Here is a 17,868-nt window from a genome sequence, read left to right as displayed (position 1 = left end):
GTATCCCAGAAAACAGTGACTCTGATAAGGATTTAGGGGTCATAATGGACAACTACCCATGCAATGCTGTGGCAAAAAGGGCAAATGTAAACCTTGGATGGATAAACAAGGGAATAATGAGTAGGAATAGGGAGATGATTTTACCTCTGTAGATGGCTTTAGAGATACAATATTAGAATACTGTGTATACATTTTTAAAAGAATGTTGAAAAATTGGAAAGGGTGCAGAAAAGGGCCACAAAAAATTATTCAAGGACTGGGGAAAATGGCTTACTATGCCTCCATTGGTTCCACTTAACTAAAAGAAGACTGAGAGGTGACTTGATTACAATGAATAGTACCATCCTGAGGTGAAAATATTGCATACTAACGGGCTTTTTTTATCTAGTAGAGAAAGAACATAAGAACAGATATACTGGGTCAGACCAACAGTCCATCCAGCCCAGTATCCTGTCTTCTGACAGTGGCTAATACCAGATGCCCCAGAGGGAGGGAACACAACAGGGAATCCTCACGTGATCACTCCCCTGTCACCCACCTCCAGAGAAACAGAGGTAAGGGACACCATTCCTAGCCATCCTGGCTAATAGCCATTGATGGGCTTAACCTCCATAAATCTATCTAGTTCTTTTTTGAACCCTGTTAAAATCCTATCCTTCACCACATCATCTGGCAAGGAGTTCCACAAGCTGACTGTGCGCGGAGTGAAGAAAAACCTCCTTTTGTTTGTTTTAAACCTGCTGCCTATTAATTTCACTTGGTGACCCCTAGTTCTTATATTGTGGGAATAAGCAAATAACTTTTCCTTATTCACTTTTTCCCCACCAGTCATGACTTTATAGACCTTTAATCTCCTCTTTATAGACGATATCCCCCCTTAATCGCCTCTTTTCTAAGATGAAAAGTCCAAGTCTTTTTAATCTTTTTTAATGTAAAAGATAGAACAAGAATCAATGGCTGGAAGTTGAAGCCAAACCAATTCAAGTTAGAAATAAGGGGCAAATTTTTAACAGTGAGAGTGATTAATCCCAGCAACAAACTACCAAGGGAAGTGCTGGGTTCTCTATCACAGGATGTCTTCAGATCAAAACTGGGTACCTTTTGGGAAGATATACTTTAGTCAAACGTAAATTATTAGACTACAGGAGTAAATGGCTGAAATGTAATGTTCACTGGAGATTATACTAGATGATCTAATGGTCCCGTCTGTGCTTAAACTCTGTAAATCTATATTTTTGTTTCCTTCAAGAGATCATATATTATTTGAAAAAAGTTTAAATTACATTTTTTACCAATACTATTCAATACAGGAGTTAGAATTACCCAAACCTAGTCTAAAAGTGACACCCACGAAGGAGAGTGCTGAGAGCCACAACAGAGGTACAATGGCCAGAGTTAGAATGGTAAGTACTTCAATAGCTATAATAGAAAAACTGGAAGTCCTCCTCCTTCCCTGCATGAGCCAGTCTCTAAGGAATGGGAATAGAAGGGACTTTCTCTGGAGACAGGTATTCATATAATTTCTTCTTGCCCCTTCTTTAGAAGCAGCTGGTGAGACGTGGGTATGGACTAGATGCTGGTCTGATCTGATCAGTTTGGCAATTCAACCATAATAATACCATTTGGGTGAAATTCAGCCCTGGCATAAATGGGGTGAAGACCCATTAGCTTCATTGGAATTGCTGCTGCTCCTGCCACAGCTGGATCTAAACCCTTATCTCTAGGGGCCAGGGATGCACATACCTTGTCCATGTGGTCCCACATGTTCATTCATTCCTGAGTTATGAGAACATGGTTAGCTGTGGACAACAGCTGCCTTCTCCTCTAATCTATGTCTAAAGAAGTGGGATGCTGAAGTTCTAGTGATGACCTTTTGCAGTCCTGTACCTGCTGTATTGAGAACCCACAGCTCGGATTCTATTGCTGGCTGAAGACTTGGCTATGACAACCCATTGGGATGCAACATTTGGCTGTTCTCTTACCCTTGCGTGCAATTTCAAGTTCAAACTTCCTCCTGCTGCCATTTCCTCAACTGGCAATTGTGTTTACCAAAGAGACATCAAAGGCACAGCATTCTTTCTCCTGATCAACCAGAAGGAGAGCCTCAAAGAGTGTTTGGTCTTTGGCTTAGAAAGAAAAAAAATTGAAGTCCCATTAAACATTGCCAATCATCTCCAGTTGTCTCCCATCTTTTCTGCATCCCCCCACCAACTTCTGCTTGCTGGATAAACTTCTCAGAATGCTTGAATTTCCTTTCCTTTCCTTTGCAGTCAACTAAAACCACCCAATCCATAATGCTAATGGCTCAGAGCTGGAATTCAGAAACCAGGCACCCCGCCAGCTGCTGGGTTGTCTTTAGTGCCGTTCATAAGATAAGGAGGCTGTGCTGAGCAACGCATGTGTGATGGCAGCAGCTCTTGTACAGAGCAAGCTTTTGTGCATAGGCCAGGGAATGTACCTTACTATGGCCTCAGTCCCACAAGTCCCTGTGCAAGGCACAGTAGAGAGCATGTAGCTCAAGGTTTCCCAACCTATGGGTCGGGACCCAAATATGGGTCGCCATGACATTTCAAAAGAGTTGCCAGGTGTCTCCCCAGGTGGCTCTTAAGGAGCCATTCACACATTTTTGAATTGCCCTGGGTCACCAAGTCTTCCTGAATTGTCAAAATGGGTCCCCATCTGGAAATGGTTGGGAACCGCTGATGTAGCTGCTGTGCTCCAGCAAAAGTGCAAGCGGAGAGGCAAAGCGTGGATGAAAGAAGTGTTAGACCTAGTCCTGCATATTTAGTCTCAAACTCCCCTGTCCCCACACTGCCTTGTACCTGTGCCCTCACTCACAAGAGCACAAGGTGAAACAAGAATGGGGTATGGATGGAGACAAGAGGGGCTCTGTAGAGGCATAGATTTAAATTAATGGAGATTGCCTATCTCCTAGAACTGGAAGGGACCTTGAAAGGTCATTGAGTCCAGTCCCCTGCCTTCACAGCAGGACTAGGTACCATCCCTGACAAATTTTTGCCCCAAATGGCCTCCGCAAGGATTGAACTCACAACCCTGGGTTTAGTAGGCCAAGGCTCAAACCACTGAGCTATCCCTCCCCCATTTAAACAACCCTCAGCTGAATTGCATTTAAGGCTGGCCAGAACCAGGTCCGGCAGGGCATCAGGTCAGGCGATACTCTGTATGGCTGCTGCCTGAGGCTATCCGAGGCCTCTGCTTAAAGGGACTTCCCCTGGACAGCCGGTTCTCAGCTTTCCCTGCTTGCTTGTCTACCTCGATGAGGGACAGCAAAGCATTTTGTCTGTGCGTGCTCTGGTTGCCCTCACTTGGGACACCACAGCACTCTGCAAAATGGAGCCAGAGCTGCCCCTGGGCACTCTGGTGTTTCTTGTGGACGTGTTGCTGGGAGCCTGGCTGCACTTTCTGCAGGCTGCCAGCCGGGAGGTCCATCGGGGGGATGTCAGTATCCAGGTGGCCCTGCGGGACAGCTTCCACCCTGAGGAGCACTAAGAGCCTCCCTGGTCTGCCCACTGGGGGTTTGTGCCTCATTCCTCCCTCACCTCCTTCCACTTCCCCTCCCTAACCTTCCTTCCTGATGTCAAATAAAATACACATATTTTCATGAACACAAACTCTCTTTATTTAACAAAACTGGGGTGGGAGGAGTGAAACTCTGATGAGACTGGGGAAAGGAGGCGGGAGAGGGGAAGAGAGAGGGTGGGAGAGGGGAGGGGGAAACCTGGGAGGAGGGATCTGGAAGGGGGAAGCAATGGGAAGAAGGGGGAGGGGAAGCTCAGGGCTCAGGGTTGGGGGTCTCGCAACTTGATTGTCATGCAAACCTGCTTCTGGGTTCACATGTGGCCTTTGGTGGCCAGGCTGGCAGCTATCCTGCCATGGACGGCCGTGTTCCTCTGTCTAGTGCAGAGATCATGGACATTGGGGGCATCCCCCCCAAACCTGAATAAGGTCCATGATCTCCACCCTGGATCAGGAAGGCACCCGCCTCTCTGGTCCCTGACAAGCTCCTGGGAGCTGGCAGACTGCTCCTGGGGAGTGGTGGAGGGCTGGCTGCCAGTGGCTTGCTGGCTCATGTTTTGGGGCCACTGGGTCAAGGGCAGTGACTGCTGGCTCTGGGCTGGCAGGCTTGGAGCTGGCACTGGCACTGTGGCCAGAATCAACCCCTTTAAGGGCCCTGGGAAAGGGGGAGGCAGAGGAGTGTTCTTGGTTGAGGCTAGAGTGGCCACCAGGGCATCCTGGGAAAGCTGGAGGCCCCCGATTTCGATATAAGTGTCTACACAGCACTTATTTCAAAACAGCTATTTCAAATTTGGCGTTATTCCTCGTGGAATGAGGTTTACCTAATTCAAAATAAGTGCTCTGCTATTTCGAATTACTTTTGAAATAGCAGTTTGGCTGTGTAGATGCTAGTAAAGTTATTTTGAAATAACGGCTGTTATTTCAAAATAACTTTGCTGTGTAGACATTCCCTGAGGGTATGTATACACTACCCTCCTAGTTCGAACTGGGAGGGTAATGTAGGCATACCGCACTTGCAAATGAAGCCCAGGATTTGAATTTCCTGGGCTTCATTTGCATAAGCGGCGAGCCGCCATTTTTAAAACCCCGCTGGTTCGAACCCCGTGCAGCGCGGCTACACGGGGCTCAAACTAGGTAGTTCGGACTAGGATTCCTATTCCGAACTACCAGTACACCTCGTTCCACGAGGAAAGGAGGCGGGAGGTGTACCGGTAGTTCGGAATAGGAATCCTAGTCCGAACTACCTGGTTCGAGCCCCGTGTAGCCGCGCTGCACGGGGTTCGAACCAGCGGGGTTTTAAAAATGGCGGCTCCCCGCTTATGCAAATGAAGCCCGGGAAATTCAAATCCCGGGCTTCATTTGCAAGTGCGGTATGCCTACATTACCCCGCTAGTCCGAACTAGCGGGGTAGTGTAGACATACCCTGAGAGAGGAAATAATAGCTTTCAAATACATACAAGGTTTACAAGGAGGAGCGAGAAAAAACATTCTCCTTAACTTCTGAGGATAGGATAAGAAGCAGTGGGCTTGCATCAAGGGAGGTTTAGGTTGGACATTAGGAAAAACTTCCTAACTGCCAGGGTGGTTAAACACTGGAATAAATTGCCTAGGGAGGTTGCTGAATCTCCATCATTGGAGATTTTTAAGAAGAGGTTAGACAAACACCTGTCAAGCATGGCCTAGCTGATGTTTGGTCTGTGAGCGCAGGGGACTGGACTTGAAGGCCTCTCACGGTCCCTTCTAGTTCTAGAATTCTATGATTCTATTCTATGAGGTAAGGTTAATTCCTTTGGGCGAACATTAGCGAAACAAAAAGGCTCATTATTAATGGTTCCACCTTGCAACATCTTCTTTGTCCCTTGGGCCAGCTTATCGTGTATCCCTTCAGGTGAAGGTATGGAGTCCTAGAGGCTGCTGGGAGAAAATTCCTTTCCCAAACCACTTCAGTCTGAGCAATTAAACAAAGACAAGTGAAAAAGCTACAGAAATGGACTAGAGTTTTCTGGGGCCTGTTTTTCCTTGATTGTTATTTTGACTTGTGGGTGTGGTGGTCTCCTCTGGCAGACCCTGTCTGTGAGCTCAGCAAGGGTGTTTATAGCACATACCAAAGCACAGACTAGTCTCTGGGCAGCCCTTTCTGTTTTCATTTCTGTAGCCACTTTAAGCAGCAGTAATACCACTTGATGTCACATCTCCTTGGTCCACACTCCCACTCATTGGACGGTGTTCTCCTCTCCCATGGATTTCCAAGGAATTACTCCTGATTTGCACAGGTGTTAGCAAGAGGAAATCCAGGCTTGTTCATTATGGGAGTGGGTATATTACAGATCTTAGGGAGCACAAAGGAAAAGCATAGGCTTGGATGGCTGAGAATGTGGCTTTGGCCAGCGGGTGCAATATTCATGCCTTTTCCGTGCACGGATATCATTTCACTAGCATGCGGGATAAGCTATCAATATGACCTCATCCTTGCGATTGGTCACACATTTTTGGGAGAGGGTTTTATATCTCACACGCTGAAGCCTCATCTCTTCTTCTCCCCTGGGAGGTTTCCTCTGTGACAGGCGTAATGAGAATGGGAGGGGGCAAAACAGAGGAAGCAAACACCTGGCCACCTTTTAAAGGCTCGTTCCCACCAACTCTGCAGTGCAGTAAATGACATTCCAGCTGAGCTAGACACTCGCAGGGCACGTCTACACTAGGAAATTATTTTGAAATTACTAATTTTGAAGTGACTGCTTTGGCTAAGAGCATTTAGATTGTGGCTCTGGGATGCTGAAGAGAGTGGAGTCAGAGATGTTCTCAACCTTAGACAACACTTTGCAGCAACAAGACTATCACAGTGCTCTGCATACAGTTCGTTAAGCCTTTTAGGTGAGAATTGCTGAGCGACGGTCAATTATGCCTGAAATCAGTGCACAGACTCTTGCTGACTTCAACAACAGCAGGACCAGGGCTAGGGTCAGGGTCAGGGTCAGGGTCAGGGTCAGGGTTAGGGTTAGGATCATTATCTCCATTTTACAGAGGGGAAACTGATCCACACACAGTGAAATGGCTGACTGCAGATCACCAAGGGGGTCAGCAGCAGAGCCAGAGCTGGAAGAACCCGTGTCTCCAAACACCCATTCCTCTGCTTTGGCCACAAGACCACCCCGTTTTCCCCTCCCACTCATTTCTGTGTACTTTAGAAAGGTATGATAAAAGCTCCATGTGTCCCTCTCATACTTTGAAGCACAGGTGACAAACAGGGATCATTTAAATATTTCGCTCTTGGACTGGGCTTGAAGGCGCTTTACTCCTTAAACCCATTTCTACAAGTCAGTTATTTTCCCCCTCCGAGTCCCACTGCATGGTCAGGATGTTATTTTTTGTTTATGTGCCTTGACATGCTCCTCACAGAACTGTGATGATATAAAACTTGGACAGGGAGACCGGGCTTATTTTTAATTGCCTTTGAAGGACCCCAATCAGATCTCCAAAGTGATGTCAGCATGGTAATGTTGAAACGTTATTCGATGGTGTTTATGTTACACAGAAGTAAATCAAGCTCTTGCATTTGTATTGGATCTATATTCTGAGTGCAAATGTAAGGGAGGATTGGGCCACAGCCTGCATTCCCAGAATGACCAAGATTAGATTGTGCAGAGTCCCCCTGTCCCCGGTTGCCTGACGCAGATCTCTTGGAATCGTTTACCTAGCTACAGAGTGTGCAGCTTTTCAAAACAGCTCTCTCCCCAGGTTGACAAAGCAGTGCCCCCGTTCTTTGATTTGAGTTCATGGCTTCAAAATGCTCCCATTTCCCATTCTCAATTGTGATCCCATTCTGGACCCTGAATATGGGGCACATCAGCAGAAATCTCTCAAATATGCATCCCCCCAGATAACGTACATCGGGTCAAGGGTACGATTATAGTATTATTATTTGTACTAACAGACGTACCCAGCATTGCCAGGGTTCTTCAGGCCAGGGGGCTGGCACTGGGGGAGGAGGTGCAGGAGTCAGGGCAGGGTCTTGAGATTGTGGGGGGCTCAGGGTAGGAGGCTGGAGGTGTGGCGGGGTACCAAAGTTAGAGCAGGGTTGAGGAGGGGCTCAGGGCAGAGAGTGGAGGTGCAGGAGTTAGGGCAGTGGGTTAGGAGGAGGAAATGGGGGGCTCAGGTCAGGTGTGGGCTCAGAACAGGGGGTGGCCATTGGCTTCTCCCTGGGGGTGGCCTGGGGCAGGGGAGGCTGTGCAATTTGCCTGCCAGCTTTTCCCTGGACTGGTGCTGAGGGTTGGGGGGAAAGGTTTGGGAAGGGGGACCATTTATCTGGGCCAGTGGCCAGCAAGATGGTGAGCTCCAGCCCCAGCAGGCCACCGTCTTCCATATGCAGCCACCCAACCCGCTCTCTGTGGTCATTCTGCAGTACAGCTGTCACTCCGATCAGCTCCCTTCCTTCCTATGTTATGGAAAACACTCCCATTCCAGGCACATCCTGTTTTCCTAGCACAACCAAACCCAAACTTTTCTTTAAGTTATGATAAGAGTAAGCGGCATACCAAATTTGGGAGGAGTTACCATTACCATTTCAAAGGAGTTCTTAAACAAATGAACTCACAGATAGACAGACGTACAAACCTTTTAATATGTATCTATAGATTATGGTAGCATGTAAGGGCACCATGCTGCTAGGTGTAATACAGACACAGAGTATGAGATAGTACCTGTCTTGAAGAGCTGACAGTCTACACCAGGGAACCTTTTTAGAGTTGGGGGGCACTGATCCACAGAAAAATCAGTCGGGAGCTGCACACAAGTGAGAAACAAAATAATCCTCACTGATGTGGCCCCCAACTAAGGAGAAAGACACTCTCTACATTTCCCTCACACACCAGAGCCTTGGGAGACCCAAGCTAGTAGTTTCTGTGTGCTCCAGCTCCATAAGATGTGTGTGGGAGGGAAGGGAGCTGGAGTGCCAGCTTGGGCTCTCCAGTGCTGGGGAGGAGTCCCAAGCCTTGGGGGGCTGGATCCAGGCAACCCGGAGGCCACATCTGGGCCCCAGACCTTAGGTCCCCCACCCTGATCTAAACCCACAAAGAGCAGGAGAAAGGGAGCATTAGCATCTCCAATTTAGAAGTGGGGAACTGAGGTACAGGGAGATGAAGTGACAACTTACCCAACATTGCCCCGGGAGTCTGTGCTAGGACTCACACCTATTACTTCTGATTCCCACACCAGGCACCTTATCAACAAGCTCTTGTTCACAAAGATTTGCCACCCTGAGCTGATTGCATTATTGTGGTACTGTGCAGAAGGTGGGCATGGCATTTCACAGGGGAATAAGATGTAGCAGGAGCTTGCCAGAGTTAGCAATCTCAGTGGTACTTAGTACTACTATATGGACCAGTATCCTATAGATAAAAATGACCGTTAATAACTAATGCTTCAAATACAGGTGAAAAAACTGCCTGACTCATTGTGGAATGGGAGGAAATCCCTTTCTGACCCTTGTGATTATTATGATTTATTGTTGAAGACTTGCACTGCTGTAGCGTCCAGAGGCCCCCAGAAAGGATGGAGAGAAACAGATCAACAGCTCATCACCAAATGCAAGCTACTGGAAGCAAGAAAAAAAGGGGAAATTGAGAGACCTCTGGGCCAAATACACAGGATTTTGTATAAATATTCTCTTCCGTCTCATCTGCTTCCCTATCAAAGTCCCGCTTTAAAGTGCCTCCAAGTAGCTGGGATTTGCTGCCTCCTGAACTAGAGCCAAAACATGCCATTTCCAGTGGGATGAGAATACAAAAATAAAGAGAACCAACGCGAATATTAATGAGAATTTCCACTCAGAGCCCTTTCTACTGCTCACTGTGGGGCTAGCCTCGATTTTACTTGACTTCTCGTGGTCTGAGATTTTCTTTTAAATAGTTCTAATTTCAGGGATGATTTTGGTTGGGGGATTTGTTTAGCTTGCAGCGTCTCCCTTTGTCAGTGGAGCTGCCTTGTAAGTAATTAAGCTGTTGTTCAGTCTCAGTGTAATTGCTGCTGTCTGCTGACAGGGCACTTCTGCCAACCAGATGTTTTTTATCTTGAAGAGCCTATCTGGTGTAACTATTTTTAATTGGTAAATAAAGAAGGAAAGGAAATACAGTTGCATTTTTTTCCCTTAGCACTATATCAGAGCATCATTCATATATTTGCTGCCAAACTGGGTTACTGGTTCTAAAGTTAAGCACGAAAGACTTATGCAATACTTAAGTCCCTTCTGGACTGGGGTGAATCTCCATTTGGGAATATGCAATGCCCTGATGGCATCTGTTCCTATTTAGGAAGCAAAACTGACATACCTGATGGGTGAAATTGTTTGATGGAAAGAGATTTGTCAGCGGTGGTAGTTATTTTTGGACACCGTGAACATGCAATATAATTAGAGATGATTAAACTTCAAAAGGTTCAGAGATTCAGATGCCAATAAACACCCAGTGACTTGAATGTTTCTCAAACCTTCTTTGAACATCTTTGTTCTGGACATCTTTGGACTTTCAGCTTCTCATGTGAGATATTATGCACATCTTGCTTTCAGCTTGAGCTATACATGAAGAGGAATTATTCTCTTCCATGCTATTGTAGAATTTCTGCTTCTGGTCCCAGACAATTCCATGAAGTGCAGACAACACAAAATGTTAACTGAAACCTTTTAAATCTTAAATGAATGATCATTAGTTTGATATTTAGCGAGAGTCAAAACAGGATGCAAAACTATGTCCTGCTTTGATACCAGCTGCTGAAACCCGCTGAGAATGTACGTTATTTTACATACACATTTTGCTATTTCAAAATACGATTTTATCAGCCCTGTTGCTTTATGAAAGATCCACATGAACAAGAGGGGAAACTGATGAACTACACAGGGACAATGATGAAGCCAATTGCATCTAAAGTTCTATTAAATGCAGAAAGGAAACACTGAAAAAAGAGAGAAAGAACTTTTTCTCTGAGATCTTTCTGCACAGCCCATGACCACAGCATCTACAGACTTGTCCAACTAAGCTCTCGGTTTGAGCCTCTTAGGTATTACTTGGTACAGTAATGGGTAAAAAATATCTTAGACACAAAGTCCATCTCCCTTCAACAAAGATTTGGCTTTGATTCAACTCAGGGTTTGGCTATGGGTGCAGGTCAATTCTTATTTTATCCAAACTGCTTGACTATCTTCTACCCCTATGCGTAGTCTCAATACACACTCTTTCTGTCTATGTGCCTTCCTCTTTTCTCTCCCAAACATATGCAAATGCCATGTAAAAGCACCTATATTTTTGATCCCCAACTTTTATCTGCAAATCCTAATATTTCCCTGAAATTTTGTCCATTAGATCCAGGTCAGAAATGGTGCCTTCTCCATCAATAAACATAATTACTTAAAAAAATATAACACGATTGACCCCAAACAAAATGGCAAGTTTCTGTCACTCAGTCCTGTTGGACACTCCTGTACTTCCTTTTCACATCTTTGCTCCATTGACCACTAAAGCCAATGCAATGACCTCCACTGACATCACTAAGTCTTGGATCTGGCCCCGAAGGCACAGCACAGGTCTTTTCAAGGGGTATGTCTACACAGCAAAGTTATTTTGAAATAACAGCAGTTATTTCAAAATAACTTTCCTAGCATCTACATAGCCATTCCGTTATTTCGAAATTAATTCAAAATAGTGGAGGGCTTATTTCAAAATTGGTAAACCTCATTCCACAAGGAATAGTGCCAATTTCGAAATTGCTATTTCGAAATAAGCGCTGTGTAGACACTTATTTCGAAATAGGGGTCCTCCAGCCCTTCCCAGGATGCCCTGCTTCTTACCTGATGCCCTCCCAGAACTGGTTCCAACCAGCCTTAAATGTGATTCAACATCCACTCAGTGTGGACATGCTATTTCGAAATAGAAAAACGCTATTTCAAAATGCATTTTCTGTGTAGACGCATTGTTTCGAAATAAGCTATTTTGAATTAACTATTTCGAGATTAGATATTTCAAAATAACGCTGTAGTGTAGACATACCCACAGTTACCAGAGTTACAGTCTGTGAATCTGTTCATTCCCATGCACTCCGTCAAACAGAGCCCACATGGATGAGCCATTCTGGAGTGTGATTCTGGCACTAAACACTCCTTCCAGCCTTGCCACCAGCACTCTCACAAGACCTGATACAGAGTGGGAGAACTTTAAATACATCTTGGTAACAACAAGAACAACAAGAACAACACGGAGAGCCTCGACAGTCCTCTGAGTCTCCAAAAGTGCTGCACAAACATTGTCTCACAAAGCAGTACAAACAGAGCACAGGTAAATGTGAAATGCTCTCCTGAAATTCAACATGGCACAAGCAGGGATCTTTTAGTCAAATAGAGGAGAAGAGGAAAAAGCTTTCTGATGGTAGTGGGGGTGCTAGCGCAGCGATACTTTATGTCTCTCACTAAACGCTGCAGACTGGTTTCAGCATTGGCGTTTCACGAGGAGTAACGGTAGTTCAGAATAGGAAGCCTAGTCCGAACTACCTAGTTCATGCCGCGTGTAGCCGCGCGGCACGGAGTCCGAACTAGCGGACATTTAAAAATGGCGGCGCCCAGCACGATGCAAATGAAGCCCGGGAAATTCAAATCCCGGGCTTCATTTGCAACTCCGGTTGACTACATTACCACCCTAGTTCTAACTAGGGTGGTAGTGTAGACATACCATAAGGGCATTAAAATAAAAACATCACAAACTCTTTCGAAAGCTCAAAATGGATCCAGTAAAGCTCTTGTTTGAGATTTGAAGGCAGACTTGGGTCTGTTATTTGATCTAAATCTCCATGCTATGGGGAATGCTTTGAGAAAGTTGTGACTTCTTGTAATTTAAAGCTACATGGAAGGTTTCCTCTTGACCTAGAGCCCTGAACGGCCATTGCATTCTTGCCATGATTGCTTAGATCAGTAGTTCTCAAAGGCTACGTCTACACTGGCATGATTTTCCGCAAATGCTTTTAATGGAAACATTTTCCGTTAAAAGCATTTGCGGAAAAGAGCGTCTAGATTGGCACGGACACTTTTCCGCAAAAGCACTTTTTGCGGAAAAGCATCCGTGCCAATCTAGATGCGCTGTTCCGCAAAAAAGCCCCGATCGCCATTTTCGCAATCAGGGCTTTTTTGCGCAAAACAAATCTGAGCTGACTACACTGGCCCTTTTGAGCAAAAGTTTTTGTGCAAAAGGACTTTTGCCCGAACAGGAGCAGCATAGTATTTCTGCAAGAAACACTGATTTCTTACATGAGATCGTCCGTGTTCTTGCGGAAATTCAAGTGGCCAGTGTAGACAGCTGGCAAGTTTTTCTGCAAAAGCAGGTGCTTTTGTGGAAAAACTTGCCAGTCTAGACACAGCCAAACTGTGAGTCCCCAAAGTGAGCCAGGACCTTATTTTAATGGGGTCACCAGGGCTGGCTTAGATTTGGTGGGGCTCAGGGCCCAAGCCTAAGCCCCACTGTCCTGGGCAGTAGGACTCAGGTTGTAAACCCCCAGCCTGGAGCCGAAGCCATCGGGTTTGGGCTTTGGGCCCTTGCTTGAGGCAGTGGGGCTTGGGCAGGCGCAGGCTCCTGCTCCCATGGCATGTAGTAATTGTTGTTGTCAGAACGGAGTCATGAAGCCATGACATTTGTGAACCCCTGGCCTAGATCCTGTGGCTGCAGCTGTTCCACAATAAAAGCCCTGGATGCCGGGCATGAGGTGGGCCTCAGAAGTGAGAAATTCTCAGTTCCCCAGACTAACAGAAACTTTCATTTAAATCAGGGGCGAGGAACCTTTTTTGGGTCGGAGGCTGCTGACCCACAGAAAAATCAGCCAGGGGCTGCAAAAAAACAACAAAAAACAAACAAACCCTCACTGACATGGCCCCTGGCTGAGGAGGAGACAGACACTCCCCACATTCCCGTCACACACTTTGTGTGCTCCAGGCCCACTGTGGAATGGCAGAGGATTGGAGCACCAGCGCCTGCTCTCCAATACTCGGGGTGAAGCCCTAAGCCTCAGGCGGCTGGAGCCAGGCAATCTGGGGCTGGATGCAGCCGCTGGGCCTTTGGTTCCCCACTCCTGATTTAAATTATTCAGGTGGGCCAACTGAACTTGGGCAGCCATTCTCAACTCCAGGTCCTGTGGAAGAAAACAATGACAACAATGAAAGCAATGAGAAAAGCTTCTGAAATGTCATCTCCCTTTAGGTGTCTCAAGTTGGGAACCTAAAATCGTAGGCACCCGACATCACTAGTAACTTCCAAAAATTTAGACCCTTATCTGCAATTTGAAAGAAGGTATAAAAGGGAGCAATTATTTTACCAGATCCAAACCCTGTTTGGAAACCATGAGTTCTAGATTAACAACCAAACTTGGAACACTTGAAGTCTGATCACCATCTGGCTCTGGCAGAAAGAATTCTGGGAATAACATCAAGTTTTCTTTTATTCCCTCATACAGCCTAGGAGGAGGGCAAAAGTCATTTCAAACTAAATTCTTTCTTTTTTGCAGAGTGCAGGCTCACATTCAGTTAGCAAGAAACTTTTTAATTTTAAATGTTTCTGGGAAAGCAATGGTTTAAATCAAGCGGTGTGCAGGGGAAATGTTCCATGGAAGGCAAAAAATGTTTAGTGAAACCCACAACTTGCAAAAAAGGCTCTAGAATTTGCATGAAATCCAAACTCCCAGTGAGATTGCCTGTTCCTCTTTTTTGGTAAAGAACAGCAATGGACTGAATAAATGTTGCAGAGAGACCTTTAAAAATAAACAACAATCCAGGACATTTAAAAACCTTAGAAACAATGGCTGGTAAGTAAATAGGTTGCTAATGAAAACCAGAGCAAACATCGTCAGAGTTGTTCATGGGAACAATCCGAGGATGTTTTAAACATGATGGAACTTGTCCTCCCTCCTGAGAATGAAAGGTTAAAGATGTCGGCTTCAGAGCAAGTAATGGCAGCAGAAGTGTTTTTCCATGTTTGAGCTCGTACAACATCAGGACAATCAGGAGGAAGCAAGCCCCAGGCTGAGTGTGTGGCAGATATTTTCTCAGCCTCTCCAAGTGCACAGGAAATGCTGGAAGGAGCTGGGGCTGTGCTGTGTGAGAAGGAATTATGGCAAGAGTCAGTGCTACTGTAGATTGTTGGGTTTAGTTTTTTTAATGCATCCACACACAAGAAAGACATTAATATCCTGGGCAGCTGAAGATGTGGAGGTGAGGTTTCCATCCTGAATTAGTGAGGAAAAGGCTCACAGGAAACCTTTTCTGCCTGGTCTCTTTAGACTGTAAGCTCTCTGGGATATGGACTGTGGGGCCCTGATCTTGTTTAGATTTGTTTAAGTGCTACTGTGATACAATTAATTAATCAATCAGAATGAACAACTTTCTCCAACAATCTCTGTGCTGGGGGGGGGGCTGTTTTTCAGTTCTTGCCCTCAGAGGGTACGTCTACACAGCAGCATTACTTTAGATTAGGGTTGCCAGATGGTTTAACCAAAAATACCAAACAACCCCTCCCCCCCAAAAAAAACACCGGTAAAAAAATTCTGCCGAGAAAAAAAAGGGGGAGACCAAAATTGTTGAGCAAAAAAAAAAGGGGGATCCCTGACAGCAGTTATTAAGCAAAAAACATTTTTTTTAAATTAAAAATCAGCACGGCCCCTTTAAGAAGAAACTTTTTTTGCTGGTGACCATTTTGTTTTTCTATTCCAGCCACAAGATAAGCCCATGCCGAACCAGGTAAGCAGGAGGGTGGGGAGGTCTGGGCCTGGTTGCTGACTGTGTCGTAGGGTTGCCAGGTGTCTGGTATTTTTGCTTCCTGGCAGGGAAAAAGAAATCAGAAAATACTGGACACTTGGCAACCCTACTTCAGAATAACTGACATTATTTCAAAATAGCAAAGTGCACATCTACACAGCAAGCCATTATTTCAAAATAATGTTGAGCTAGAGGACTTCTCACTTTGAGTCATGTAACCCTCATTTCACGAGAAGTAAAGGAAGTCAAAGGAGGAGGGCTCTTCCTTCGACTTCCTGCTGTGCAGACAGAGCCAAAAGCTGAATTAAGCTTTTTCAACTTCAGCTAAGCAGTTGATGTAGCTGAAGTTGTGTAGCTTAATTTGACTTTTGCCCTGAGGTGTAGACATGCCCAGAGAGGGTAGTGATGCCTGTGGAGCTCCGGGGGATGTTCAACCTGCTGGGTCTATCTATGAATATTTCCTTGACTGCATTCTCCAAATGAAAATGGATCGAGCATTTGATTAGTTACCATAAAGCTCCTTAAATCATCCTGGAGGCAATACTCCTATGAAGTATAAATGAGAACTGATGTGACAGGAGCATTTCTATTGCTCCTATGATGGCAGGCTGTTTACACTGCTCAAGCTGCAAGTCGGGAAAGACTTTTGATTTATGTAGATGCAGCCTTCTCTGCAGCTGCAGCTTCCAACCACAGGAGGGCCTCACCCCTACCCATGATTTCTATAGGCTCTCCTCCATTGCTGGTAAGCTCAGGCCTGCATACCCAGGCTCCCATTGAAATCAGTGTGTCCCCTTGCATGAGTAACAATTGCTTGTCTGAGGGAAGGCAGAATGCTCCCTAACAAATCTCGGTTTTGGGCCTGCCTCCCTTCAACTCATAATGGATACGTCTGTTCTGTAGTAAAAACACGAGGCGCCAAGTCTCAGAACCCAATCAACTAAGGCTCACGGGGCTAAAAATTGCAGTGTAGGCATTCAGGCTTGGGCTGGAGCTTATGCTGTGAGACTCGCCCCCCTCTTAGGGTGTCAGAGCTTGTGCTCCAGCCTGAGTCCAAATGTCTACACTGTAATTTTTAGCCCTGTGAGCCTGAGCCCAAGTGAGCTGACCTGGGCCAGAGGCATCTGTAACAAGGATCCTTTATTACACTGTAGACAAACAATGACTAAGGCTCCAAACCCTGATCTCATGAGACTTGATGGCAGAGCCCAACTACCAATTTTGTGCACACACCCATGGTGCACACTTGTGCTTTAGAGCACTAGCATGCCCTTGAGATAAAATAAATGATAAAGGTTAAACATGTAGCCAAAAAGCAAGCACAGGCCCTGTTATGCAGCACATCGTATTAGATGATCAGAGAGATGTCTTCTGGCCCTAAGATCTACAAATCTAGCACACTGAGATATAAGAGAGAATCTGAGTGGATTTGCAGCAGCAGAAAACTGGACTGGTGCATCGCTTACCGAGTGGGTGAAACTCTGTCTGCCCACAATGTCAGCTAATCTGATTTCTAGATCTAGTTACTAGATTTGATTTCCATTCCTAGTAAAAATCAAAGGCTTAGGGTCTATATAGACTACCACAGAGCCTCCCCATAAGAACATGAACATATGCTAAAGAATCTCAGTCTAAACATATGAACTAAGTTTGCTGACTAAGATATGAAGCAAACTCATCCAAAGGAATTGCACAATGACCTACATAAAGCATGTAGTCTGTCTAGTAACATTTGATGAGCTAAGATATCAAAAGCAGCCAATAGCTGTGAAAGCACAGAGATGAGAATCCCGCTGAGTGTGGGCGAGATTAGAAACGCTGAGGAGAGCAATGTCTTTGCTCCAAGAAAGAAGGGCTGAATCCATTATAAAGCTGATGATCATTTTGCTTTTGAGAATCAAGCTGACCAGTGTCATCTTCTTCTTTTTTAATTTTTTTAAAAGGAGCTGTTCTAGCAAAAGTAAGAAATAATGGAAATTGAGAAATAATTTGCAGTGATGACCTCTGGTAAATTCAGCCTCTTTTACAAGGGAGTTATCAAGGCAGATTTTAAGCTCCTTGGCAGTTTATCAGAAGTCACAGAAAGATTAACTGAGTGAGTGAAAAACCAGGCCAAGAAACTGAACACAGCTTTTCACAATTGAGGAAGGCCCAGGAGGGATTGAGTCTTAAAACATTTGGCAAAAAGTGTACAGATAATTTCACTTTAGCTCCCAACAAAGGGCTCGTTGAATCAAGAGGATTCAAAATTCCTTTCAGAGAGGCATAGGAATTTATTAAGCTCCTTGCTACATGTAGAGAAAGTGTGAAAACACAAGAGGGATCAAAGGAAAGTGACAGAGGAATGCTGCCTAGGAAGACTGCCACGTGTACTAGTGCCACCAGTGTATAGTACAGGAGAGCTAGTGTTACCCATATGTAGCAAAAAAATAGAGGGCTGGTTTCATGAAGAGACACTGAACTAGCTAGAACTGAGATCTGATTTCCATTCCTAGTTCCGCCACAGTCATTGGGCAAGTCTCTTAACTCTCTGTGCCTTAGTTCCATACCTGTAA

Source organism: Pelodiscus sinensis, chromosome 24, assembly GCF_052426305.1.
Source record: "Pelodiscus sinensis isolate ZL-2025 chromosome 24, ASM5242630v1, whole genome shotgun sequence".
Lineage (NCBI taxonomy): Eukaryota > Metazoa > Chordata > Testudines > Trionychidae > Pelodiscus > Pelodiscus sinensis.
The sequence above is the reverse complement of the archived record's forward strand: the minus strand, read 5'-3'. Positions refer to the sequence as shown.